The sequence below is a fragment of the Camelus bactrianus genome, chromosome 11 (genome assembly GCF_048773025.1).
Source record: "Camelus bactrianus isolate YW-2024 breed Bactrian camel chromosome 11, ASM4877302v1, whole genome shotgun sequence".
Classification (NCBI taxonomy): domain Eukaryota; kingdom Metazoa; phylum Chordata; class Mammalia; order Artiodactyla; family Camelidae; genus Camelus; species Camelus bactrianus.
This window is the reverse complement of record NC_133549.1, coordinates 21,808,025-21,820,070: the sequence shown is the minus strand read 5'-3', so window position 1 is coordinate 21,820,070 and position 12,046 is coordinate 21,808,025. Positions and strand designations below refer to the sequence as shown.

The window sequence follows — 12,046 nt, the reverse complement described above, 5'->3', positions numbered from 1 at the left end:
CCACAGTCTTCAGAATAAGCCATGCCCTGTGCTCTGATCCGGGCCTGCCTTTCTGCCCCCACCGCTGGCCCGTCTGGGCGCTTCCTCTCACATCTGCCGGGATGCCAACGCCCCAGAGCGCAGCTCTGCCCTCCGCCCTTCTCTGCGCCCCACTCTGGGGAGGCCCGTTCATCTTCCAAGGTGACAATCTAATGATGGGCAGCATGCCCTTCCTCCCAGGGAAGAGAAGATGCTTTTACGACTAAAAATGCCCATCTTTCTTCAGCCTGATCCCTCCTCGTCAGACACGACCAGCATCTCATTAAAACAAACAAACAAGCAGACAAATCAAACCAAACACCCTGTTGCGACCGTTGAGACCAGTAATGGGCTCAGCCACTGACCTCTGCCCTAAGCCACCCCCGTTCTGGACCACTCACGTTCCTGTTCTCTCTTTTTAAAAATTATCTAAGAGAGATCTCCCAATCTCCTTCCTGAGGGCGCTGCCCAGAACGGGACACAATTCTCTGTCCTGGGAAAAGGTGAGGTCTCTGGCTCTTCAGTATTACCCCCTCATTTCACCCAGATTCACATGCCTGCTCTGCCCTGGGGATAGGCCGGCCTCTAGCTCTTATGGACCATTTCTTGTGAGCTCTGCCTCTTCTTCTTCATCTGCCCACTGGAGGGGGGACAGGTGGGGTGAGTCCCAGCACTGAGCCTGCACTCTGTACTTAATTAATCCTCTTTGATGGTACTTTGATCAAAGTACCTGGATCCAACTGATCAAAGCGGCAATGAATACCAACTCCATGGCTGGCTGTGTGTTTGCACAGACCCTGTCTGGCTTTGCTTGTCTCTCCTCCCTCCCTCCCATCTATCCATCCATCCATCCATCCATCCACCCGCCCTTCCATCATGTGGCAGTTCAATTATATACATGGACTTGTCCAGCACTTACTATCTGCTGGCTCTGGGGGGATCATGGTGACCGATTTGGACAAAACTACTGCTTGCTTGAAAATTGCAAGGAGAAACAGAATATGTTCCTCTGCAGCCCAGGGGCGGGGAGTGCCATGAAGGACAGCAGAGGAAGAGGTCCTGGTGGGGGCTGGTTCAGGGAGGCCGGAAGAGGTCAGGGAGGACTTCTCAGAGGAGGGGCCACAAGCTGAAACTTATCACCCTTAGTCTTCGCAGCTGAACGTGGTGATCCTGCGTTTACCATGTAAATATAATGGCAAAGCAAAGGGAGGCCTGATATATGAATATCAAATAAAAACCAAAGATTGTGACAAGTTAAGCAAAGGACTATGAATGGTATTTAACGCTGGGTAATGAATCCGTCAAGGGAGGTCTTACTGTCCCATTTTATGAACAAGAAAACTAGGATTTACGAGGTTAAAAGTGTTACTTAAAGTCACACAGCTATGAAGGGCAGGTCCATCTGAGGGTCAAGTCCAGCCTGTTCCCTCTGGGACTCTGAGATTTATCGAGGCCCCATATGTGCTGGGCCCTGTGTGGGCCACAGGGATGGAGAGCCCGTGCTGGCCCTGCCCTGCTGCTGAGTGGGGGGCCTGGCAGGTGAGTGGCCCGCCCTGCACCACAGGATGCACACAGGGAACAGAGCAAGAGACACGACGCTGGCCAGCACACAGCCCGAGGGAGACCGGCTTCTGGGGAATATGGGACGCAGTGCTCCAGTCACACACAGAAGGGCTGGTAAAATAAGCCCTTCTTTCCTCCTTTCCCCACTTCAGATGACCAGGGTGAAGGAACGCCAGCAGGTTCCAGTGGATGCTAAGCTCCTGGAACTGGGCAGGCAGTGCTGATACCACCCTCTCAGTGACCATGATGCTACGCTGATGCAATAGAGATGGTCACTCTTACCGTGGTCAAGGAATTTCTCTCCTGGGCAATGTGACCACTTAAAAAAAACAAATCCTCTGCAATTCAAATTGTTAACTGGGAATTTTTTTTCCTTATAGGGAACGATAAAGAGAGATTTCTGAGAGGTTTTAGACATGTGGCCATGAAAAGCAGCTCAAAGGCAGGACTGGATGAGCGCTGGCCTGGGCTGCGCAGGAGAGGACGAGCAGTAGGGAAGGAAGGGGAGGAAGAAGCTGGCTTCCATGGGGATTTACGATAAGGGGGGGAGCCTGATCCAGGAATACTGAACAAAGGGGCTGAAACACAACAGGAAATCAAGCAAAGGAATACAAATACTATTTAGACAAGTATAAAGCATCTTAATACGCACACCCCACTGTTCACAGCAGAACTACTTACAACAGCCAAGACGTGGGAGCAACCTAAATGTCCATCCACAGATGACTGGATAAAGATGTGGTATATTTTTACAATGGAATATTACTTAGCCATAAAAAAGAATAAAATAATGCCATTTGTAGCAACATGGATGGACCTGGAAATTGTCATACTAAGCGAACTAAGCCAGAAAGAGAAAAAAAAAAAAACCCATATGATATCACTTATATGTGGAATCTTAAAAAAATGAGACAAATGAACTTATTTATAAAACAGAAACCAATTCACAGACATAGAAAACAAACTTGTGGTTACCAGTGAGGGAAAAGGTTGGGGGTGGAGGGATAAATTGGGAGTTAGGGATTTTCAGATACAAATGACTATATATAAAATAGATAAACAGCAAGGTCCTACTGTAGAGCACAGGGGACTATATTCAATAGCCTGCAATAACCTACCATGAAAAATAATATGAAAATGAATATATATATATATATATGTATGTATAACTGAATTACTATTCTGTACACCAGAAATTAACACCTTGTAAACTGACTATATTTCAATGAAAAAAAAAAAAAAGCATCTTGGAAGAGAAAACAAATGCTGGATCACTGCTTGGGATTCCCAACCCAGAACACACTGGGTCTTCTAACTCTGAAATACTGTGCACGCCCAAGTAGAAGGCCACCCCACGTTTAAGAAGAGCTGCCGTTTTCTTAAAGAGAAAAATCCCACAGAAAGGCTGGTTGCCAATTTGAATACGTGAATTTTTAGCAATGTGGATGACACAGTCAAGAGCCTTATACTAGGCTGTCAACTAACTTAATGATGAGAAATACTGAAAAGTCACATGTCAATTAACTAGTTAATGTTTTTTTTTTTTTTAACTCTCCAATATCATGAAACAAAATTACTCAGTTTCTTTGGTCTCAAAGTCTTCAGTCAACTGCTCTTTGACAAAGGGACCAAGAATATACAATGGGGAAAGGATAGTCTTCAAAAAGTGATTCTGGGAAAACTGTATATCCACCTGCAAAATAATGAAACTGAACTCTTATAATACCATAGACCAAGAGTGACTTAAAATGGAGTAATGCCTTAAGAGTGAGAACTGAAACTGTAAAACTAATGAGAAGAATTCATAGGGAAAAAGCTCCTTGACATTGGTCTTTGCTATGATTTCTTTGATGGGAGACAGCAAAAGCACAGGTAACAAAGGCAAGAACAGACAAGTGGTACTACATCAAACTAAACAGCAAAGGAAACAAATCAACAAAATGAAAGGCAACTCGGAGAAAATATTTGCAAACCATATACTGGACAAAGGGCTCATATCCAAAACACACAGGGAATGCGGGAATGCCTACAACTCAACAACAGATAACCAGGTTAAAAAATGTGCCAAAGAACTGAAAAGACATTTCTCCAAAGAGGACATTCAAATGGACAACAGGTATTGGGAAAGGTTCTCAACCTCACTGAACATTAGGGAAACACAAATCCAAGACCACAATGAGCTATGGCCTCACATCAATGACGGTTGCTACTATCAAAACAGCAAAAGATAACAGGTGTGAGGATGTGGAGGAAACGGGACCCTCATAGATTGTTGGGGAGACTATAAACTGACACAGCCACTGCAGAAGACAGTATGCAGGGTTTTCCAAAAATTAAAAATAGAACTATCATATGATCAGCAGTCCCATTTCTGCGTAAATATCCAAAGGAATTTAAATCAGGGTCTCAAAGAGATATCTGAACTCTCATGTTCATTGCAGCACTATTCACAGTAGCCATAGATGCCACTTAAGTGCGTGCTGGTGGATGAATGAATAAAGAAAATGCAGTACACGTATACAACTGAGTATTATTCAGCCTTTAGAAAGAAGGAATTCCTGCCATTTGCGACAACGTGGATGAACCTGGAGGAGGTTATGCTGAGTGAAATAAGTCAGATACAGAAAGACAAATACAGCCTGATCATGGAATCTAAAAAAGTTGAACTCAAAGAAGCAGAAAGTAGGATGCTGGTTGCCTGGGGCTGGGGGAGGGGGGGGGAGGTATTGGTTAAAGGGGACAAAGTTTCAGTTATGCACAATGAATAAATTCTACAGATCTACTGTGCAGCACAGCACCTACAGCTCATAATACTGTATATACACTTAAAAACTTGCTAAGAGGATAAATCTTATGTTCCCTGTTCTTATCACACACATGAATAACAGTGAATAAAGAGGGTGGGAGGAATATTTTGGAGGTTATGGCTATGTTTTTGGCTTGATCATGTGGATGGTTTCGCAGGTGTATCCTTATCACCAAACTCATCAAGTTGTAGACATTAAAGATGCATCGCTTTTTATATGTCAACCATGCCTCAATAAAGTGGTCTCCCACAGCACATCCCCTCCATTTCTAGCTTGCTTGGATGCTGACCTTTTTATTCTGTTGTGATGCTGTCATTGGAAATCTTATTTTTAAGCACAAGTCCCCACTCACCCAACAGTGTATCTTTTAATTTTGCTTTTTTCCTATTTGCTCAGTGTGTGTATATTCACGAACTCCATGACCCAATCACCCATTCTGTTGCTTGTCAAGGTGACTTTTTAAAAGCTCTTCTACCAGAATAAAACAAGTGGAGGCATAAAGTCACAACCTAGGAATAATAATTAACATGTGATAAATGTCCTCGTCTTTTCTCAAACCCAGTTTTGTCACTGACTTTGATGGGCCTCCTAAACCAGCACTGGTAGAGGCTCCCAAGGTCCAGTGTGCCTTCCCAAACTGGACTGTGATATTCAAAAGAGACACGTGAGAAACTAAGAGGTCAGGAGTAAAACATTCTTTTCTTGGGAAAACTGTGTTTTCTATCCGTGCATGTATGGGATCTAAGAAAAACAAGAACAGATGCTCATCCAATCTCAGTTCCTTTTGGAAAGCCTCCTCCTGCTTGATCGCGAGGATCCGTGGCTGTGCTGCAGAGCTGGAAGAGAAGGACTCACAATAACGTGGGCTGATCTGGTGCCAACCCTACATATCACAAGGTCCGGGTCAAGTTGTGGGACAATGACATCACCTGACCTGAAGGTGCTGTGAGGCTCAGGGGGTCCCCCAGGCTCTCAGGAGACCTAAATTATACTGAAGACTCCCCATTGATTATGGGGAAGGGGATGGTTTGGCCCCTGGACATTAAGGATGGCAGAATGTGTGAGGGAGGGGAGAGCTCCTGGTAGCTGACCTCGTTCGCAACACTTACCCCGTTTATAAGCATTCATAACTGTGCCGGTAGGAGCTTTACAACTGTTTCCTTCACAAAGGATCCTCCCCAGTGCCCAGCCCATAGTAGGAAATCGATGCAGACTGCTGAATGCCTGGATAACTAATTCCTGGGCCCACCTTGGGAAATGAGAGGGAAGAAAGAGAATCTCCTTGTTGGAAACCCTGGGAGGTTTTGTATACACTTTGCATATTAAATAAAAAGTACAGCCGCCTGTGTGTAAGTCTTTCATATCCTTGGCCAGTTTTATTCCTAAGAATTTTATTTTGATTAAGGAAATTAAAGACGCTTTAAAGAAATGGAAAGATATCCCATGGATTGGAAGAATTGATATTGTTAAAATGGCCATACTACACCCAAAGCAATCTACAGATTTAATGCGATCCCTATCAAATTACCCAGGACATTCCTCATAGAACTAGAACAAATAATCCTAAAATTTATATGGAATCACAAAAGACCCCAAATTGACAAAGCAACACTGAAGAAAAAGAATGAGGCTGGAGGACTAACCCTCCTCAAAGACCTCAGACCACACTGCAGAGCTGCAGTCATCAGAACAGGTGGTACTGGCACAAAAGCAGACATGTGGACCAACAGAACAGAATAGAGAGCCCAGAAATAAACCTACACACTTACAGTCAATCTTTGACAAAGGAGGCAAGAATATACAATGGAGAAAAGACAGTCTCTTCAGTAAGTGGTGCTGGGGAAGCTGGACAGCTGCATGTAAATCAGTGAAGTCAGAACACTCCCTCACACAATACACAAAAATAAACTCAAAGTGGCTTAAAGGCTTAAACGTAAGACAAGACACTATAAACCCCCTAGAAAAAAACATAGGCAAAACATCGCCTGACATAAATCTCAGCAATGCTCTCCTAGGGCAGTCTACCCAGGCAATAGAAATAAAAGCAAAAACAAACAAGTGGGACCAATTAAACTTACAAGCTTTTGCAGAGCAAAGGAAACTATAAACACAACAAAAACCTACGGAATGGAGAAAATATTTGCAAACCACACGACCAACAAGGGCTTAATTTCCAAAAAATACAAACAGCTCATACAACTCAATAACAACAACAACAAAAAATAAACAACCCAATCAAAAAATGGGCAGAAGACCTAAACAAACATTTCTCCAAAGAAGACATACAAATGGCCAATAGGCACATGAAAAAAGGGTCAATACTGCTAATTATCAGAGAAATGCAAATCAAAACCACAATGAGGTATCACCTCACACCAGTCAGAATGGCCATCATTCAAAAGTCCACAAACAATAAATGCTGTAGAGGGTGTGGAGAAAAGGGGACCGTCCTACACTGTTGGTGGGAATGTAGTTTGGTGCAGCCACTGTGGAAAACAGTAAGGTGATTCCTTAAAAAACTAAAAATAGACTTACCATATGATCCAGCAATCCCCCTCCTGGGTGTATATCCAGAGGAACTCTAATTTGGAAAGATACATGCACCCCAATGTTCATAGCAGCACTATTTACAATAGCCCAGACATGGAAGGAACCTAAGTGTCCATCGACAGATGACTGGATAAAGAGGTTGTGGGATGTATGTCTCTCTGTATATTATATATACATATAGGAATACTATTCAGCCATAAAAAAGAATGGAATAAATGCCATCTGCAGCAACATGGATGGACCTGGAGATTGTCATACTAAGTGAACTAAGCCAGAAAGAGAAAGAAAAATATCATATGATATTACTTATATGTGGAATCTAAAAAAGTGAGACAAATGAACTTATTTACAAATCAGAAACAGATTCACAGACATAGAAAACAAACTTGTGGTCATCAGTGGGGAAAGTGGGGGACGGGTGGGGTGGAGGGCTAAACTGGGAGTTCAGGATTTGCAGATACTATTAGTATAAAATAGGTAAACAGCAAGTTCCCACTGTATAGCACAGGGAACTATATTCAATACTTTGTAATTGCCTAATGATAAAGAATATAAAAAGGAATATATATATATATATATATACATATACATATATATATATGTAAAACTGAATCACTGTGCTGTACACCAGAAATTAACACAACATTGTAAACTGACTATACTTCAATAAAAAAAGGTACAGTCATAACTCAAGGATTTCTGCTTCCCTGCACCATCTCCTCCTTACTCATTTTAATGCCCCGTGTCCTGTGCTCATCCTGGACGCCCTCCCAGCTGGCCTCATCTCACTGCACAGGTGCTGAGCGCCATTTTGAAAGAGGCTGAGGGAGACTTCAAGTAAAGACACTTGAGTTTGACTCCCTGGGAACCAAGAGCGTCTTCCCTGTAATTTCTTTCCTCACCCTTAAACCAACAGACACAATTAAAATTACTGGGTAGGTTTTAGATCACCGACACGCCCCCTGTTGGCACCCTCACTATTAGGTATTGCACTGGGGACGGCATGCAGCAGAAGTCAGTCCATAAAGAAACAATGCTGGTTGGGGTTTGACTGGTAAAATTTACTCCACTCTGATATTAATTTGCCCAGTGGCTTTAACAATGCAGAGTTCTAAAGGTTAACTTTCTGTCTCTTGCAAGCAACCAATGCCTGTCTATTTCCAAGAGTTTTATTCATTTCCACTCTCATCCAAAGCTTGAGGGAGCAGGAGGTGCCACGTCACACTTCAGTGTTGGTGCATTGGCTGGTTGTGTTACCGGTGGAGCAGAGCAATGACAATGGTAAGGGAAACTCACATTTGGATGAGTAGAGGGTCATGATTTCATCGGCTGCATACACTTGGGGAGAGGCCAGATAGATCTCTCTCTGTGAAATCAAAGCCCAGAATGCACACCTGATCCCTTGTCACATACTTTCTTCATTCTCTGATCTGGAGGATTAAAGGAAAGTACACTATGATGGGTGATCCAGGGTCAGCCTTGATGGAACGGTCTTTTGCATTTCCATCCTCAAACACTTAGGGATTGAAAACTTTCAACCTTCATCACTACTCTGAAACTGCTGTTGTTTCCATTGTGGGGAGGGGATGGGGGGGTGAGAGACAGAGGTGAGAGGAGGGTGGGGCAGAACTCCACTTACAATGCTCATTCTCATCCAGCTGACTGACACTTCCTACCTGAGGTCTCCATGTGGGGATGAGAAATCTTGCATGAGAAACATGGATGTTTCAAAGCTAAGATGTTTAAAATGAATGAAATGTATTTTTAGACGTCTAGGAACAGTTGAAACTTGATCCGGATCACAAAATGCCCTACTGCTGCCTCCCCTCCAATTTCAGGCTGTAGGACAGAGTCATGCGAGGTTTCAGGCCACCCCTGGGGCCAGCAAGGTCCCAGCTAGAGGCGGGGCCCTGCTCAGCACCACCTTGCATTACCAGTGGCACGCTGGCCATGGCCCTCCTGGAAGGTAATCTCTCTGTATACGAGACCTGCAGGGGGAGGAGTTTTTCTCTGGTGCTTTAGGGCAACCATAGTGATTTGTGGAAACGAATTGCAGAGTAGGAGACTTATGATTGTTCAATTCTGCTGCCTAACACCTCTCCCATATCCCTTTTCTAGGAATAAAACCCTTTTTCTTATGGGAAACCTATTTTCTATGGTTCAGGTGGGGCTAACTTCCCCAACCAACCCCAAAGGGAGAGGTGTGAGACTCAGTTCTGGCCAATCAGTGTGCTCCATGCCACAACTCGTAAGTTTGGGTCAGTGATGGCTACGTGACCGCCCACTGCCATGTACCTCAGTGTCCTCCCTGGAACCCGACAGCTGGAGCCGGTTGGATGAGGGTCCTGGGCTGCTGTGTCCTTCAGCACCTCCCTCCATCACCACCTTCCTCTGAGGCTGTGGCCCTTCCTTCTTCCTTGTCCCCTTGGGCCATCCCCTCCTTGCCCTTATCACACTTGCTTTTACCTCCTGGGATGTCTCAAGGCTCCCGTCTCACTGTAAAAAGCCCTGTGGACCAGGACGGTGCCTCAGGCTGCACAGAGCAGGTGCGTTCCAAAAATGAGTGTGTGGAAACCACAGGGAAAGCAATTCAGGGAAAGCCCATGACGTCTCAGCTGCCCTCCCCCGAGGAAGTCAGGGGTGATTTCCGCAGAGCAAAGCGCCTTGGGTAGATGAACACTGTCTCCTGGTCTATCTTTCCTGTGACTCTGGGTTTTCACTTTTTCCTTGAAGTATGACGAGGAAAAAAGATATAAAGTCATGAAAAGACAGACATTTTGCTTCCTGGAAAGAAAAACTATCATTCTCTCAAAGTTTAGACGAAGTAAGAAATCTTATAAGCAGGGTAACCAGAAAGAGGACTCTGGGCCGACCTCGGGAGCAGATGCCACTCTTGCACTAAAAGAAAACACCATTAAAGGAAACAGACTGGAAGACCCAAACTCAGAGCGGCTTCCTGAGCTCCCTGGCTTTGGGGACTGGTCCACATCCGGCAGGACAGAGTGTGAGGCTCCAGCAAAGTGTTTCCCGCGGCTTTTGTGTGTAAACAGCCACTTGGTGTTTATCTCAGAGACAGAATGGGGGGGTCATTTAAAAGGTGTAAATGACTTCTATCCACTAGTCAGACGTTATCAAGGCACAGATTTGGCTTCAAAGTTGCTGTGCTTAAAAATGTCTGCCTTCGTGTGTTCATGAAGACAAGATATTTCTTGTCTGTCTCATGAAAAAAAAAAAAGACACCACTTTTCTTATTGCAACTGTATTATATCAATTTTCAGCCTTTGAATTCTTAATAATGGAGCATTTTGATGTTCTGCCCTTATCAAAAGATGAAATTTAGCCTTTCAGAGGGAATTCTGACATTATACTGCATTTTATACTTACAGAAGAAGTGATGGCATTTAATTACCAGGTTTACCTTCAGAGTTATACAACTCATATCTGGAATTGTCATTTGGAAGTTCCCAATGTCATTATGTCGCTTGAAAGAGAGATGATGACATTTTGCACTCAGCCCACAATTTACTGGATCTAATCTTTTCCCTAAAGTGACTCCATCAAGCAAATACACTTCTCTAATTCAGTCACATCGGCTCCTCCTCCTGTCACTAATTCCCCTGACCCCTGTCACCAACGTCCACAGACAGAAGCGTGTTCACAGACCACTGGAGCCTGCTTGTTCTCCCCAAATTTCTCCCCTTGTCGCTCTTCTCCAAATTGACCTCCGTATTCATTGGCAAATGAAGCCCAATAAACACATTGTATCACTTCCTTCTCACACAATGGGACAAAAAGGAGATGTTCCTGACTCCTGAACAATACAACTCTTGGCAAAAGTAACTTTTCTTCCCATCTGGAGCCACCCACGTTGTAGACGGTTAGTAAGTGCCCTGCCCCAGGTGTGTCACAATAAAGCAAACGCATTTAAACCAGCCTTGCAGATAAACGCTAAATATATGTACCCGCCCATAAAAACCGGCTGGCCAGCCCACTGCATAAATCAGGTGACACTATTTTCTGGTGAGTGATAAAATAGAAAAAAAAACCTAAGATACTTCTGGACTTCCTTGATGCAAATCATGTGTGGTTCTAGACACAGTTACCAGTAAGATTAATTTCCGAGTAACATTTTCAGCAATCGTACTAGTGGTTCAGCTAAACAACGCGGGCAAAAGTAAATTTGCTGCCTGAAGAAACCAACCCAGCTGCATTTCAGGAGTAAAGGTCATGTCACACTGACAGAAAATCTTTGTGGCTATTAAGACTCAAGTGGACAGAGAGCTAAGTACAAGTTACAGTTTGAACTGCAGATAACACTGATATGTTTGACTTCAACAGATGAAGTCCTGCAAGATTTGTGGGAGAAACATCAGGAAAAAATTTCAACTCCAAGCCAACAAGAGTATCGGCCACAGTAATAATTAGGAGAGCAAATGAATGAACAAAACTCCCAAAAGGTATTCGAAAAATATATTCCTTTGCCAGTTAGGCGCTGCAGGCATATGTTTTGAATTTTCTACAATTTTATTTGTAGAAAGATTTGGAAACAGGATTATCCTATTGAAATATAATGCTGGATTGAGAAAAGTCCACTTCAAAAGGGAACAGTTAGCTGGGAGGAAAGGGTTTCATCCGGTCAGTGGTCTGGGTAGCCCGATCTGGGGACTGAGTAGCTGACTTCCTGAACGTAACTGGAGGACTCTGGCCAGGTCACTGGGGTGCAGATGGCAGAGGCCAGCAGAGCAAGAGCTCAGTGACTCCCAGATTTCTTCACAGGGGCCTATGACCCCAGCAAATGTGGTCCAGATCCCAGAGCATTTTACTCTGGATGGGAAATGAAATATTGCAAATGTGTCCTTGACAAAACGTTTTCCTCTTCTGAATCATGAAAAACTAATTCAAACCAACCACTGCAACGCAGCAATAAAAGGCTCTGAGCCGGCTGCATCTAGCTGGCCGGGGCCTGGCTGGGGAAGTAACCTCTGCCCTCCCGGGATGGGGACGCTCCCATCCTGACTCTGCGCCAGGTCCAGGCAGGAGTGCACTGGGCCTGTGGGAAGTATGTCAGTCCGGCAGAACCAGGGCTCTTGAGTCAGCACCTCACAATA

General features: G+C 44.2%; 1 protein-coding gene across 1 annotated transcript in view; it reads right to left on the bottom strand.

Annotated features, from left to right (window-relative positions):
* The window catches only part of ADAM12 (ADAM metallopeptidase domain 12), a 325,460-nt gene that overhangs the window by 32,124 nt on the left and 281,290 nt on the right, over positions 1-12,046 (bottom strand). The gene's annotated exons all lie outside the window — the stretch shown is intronic.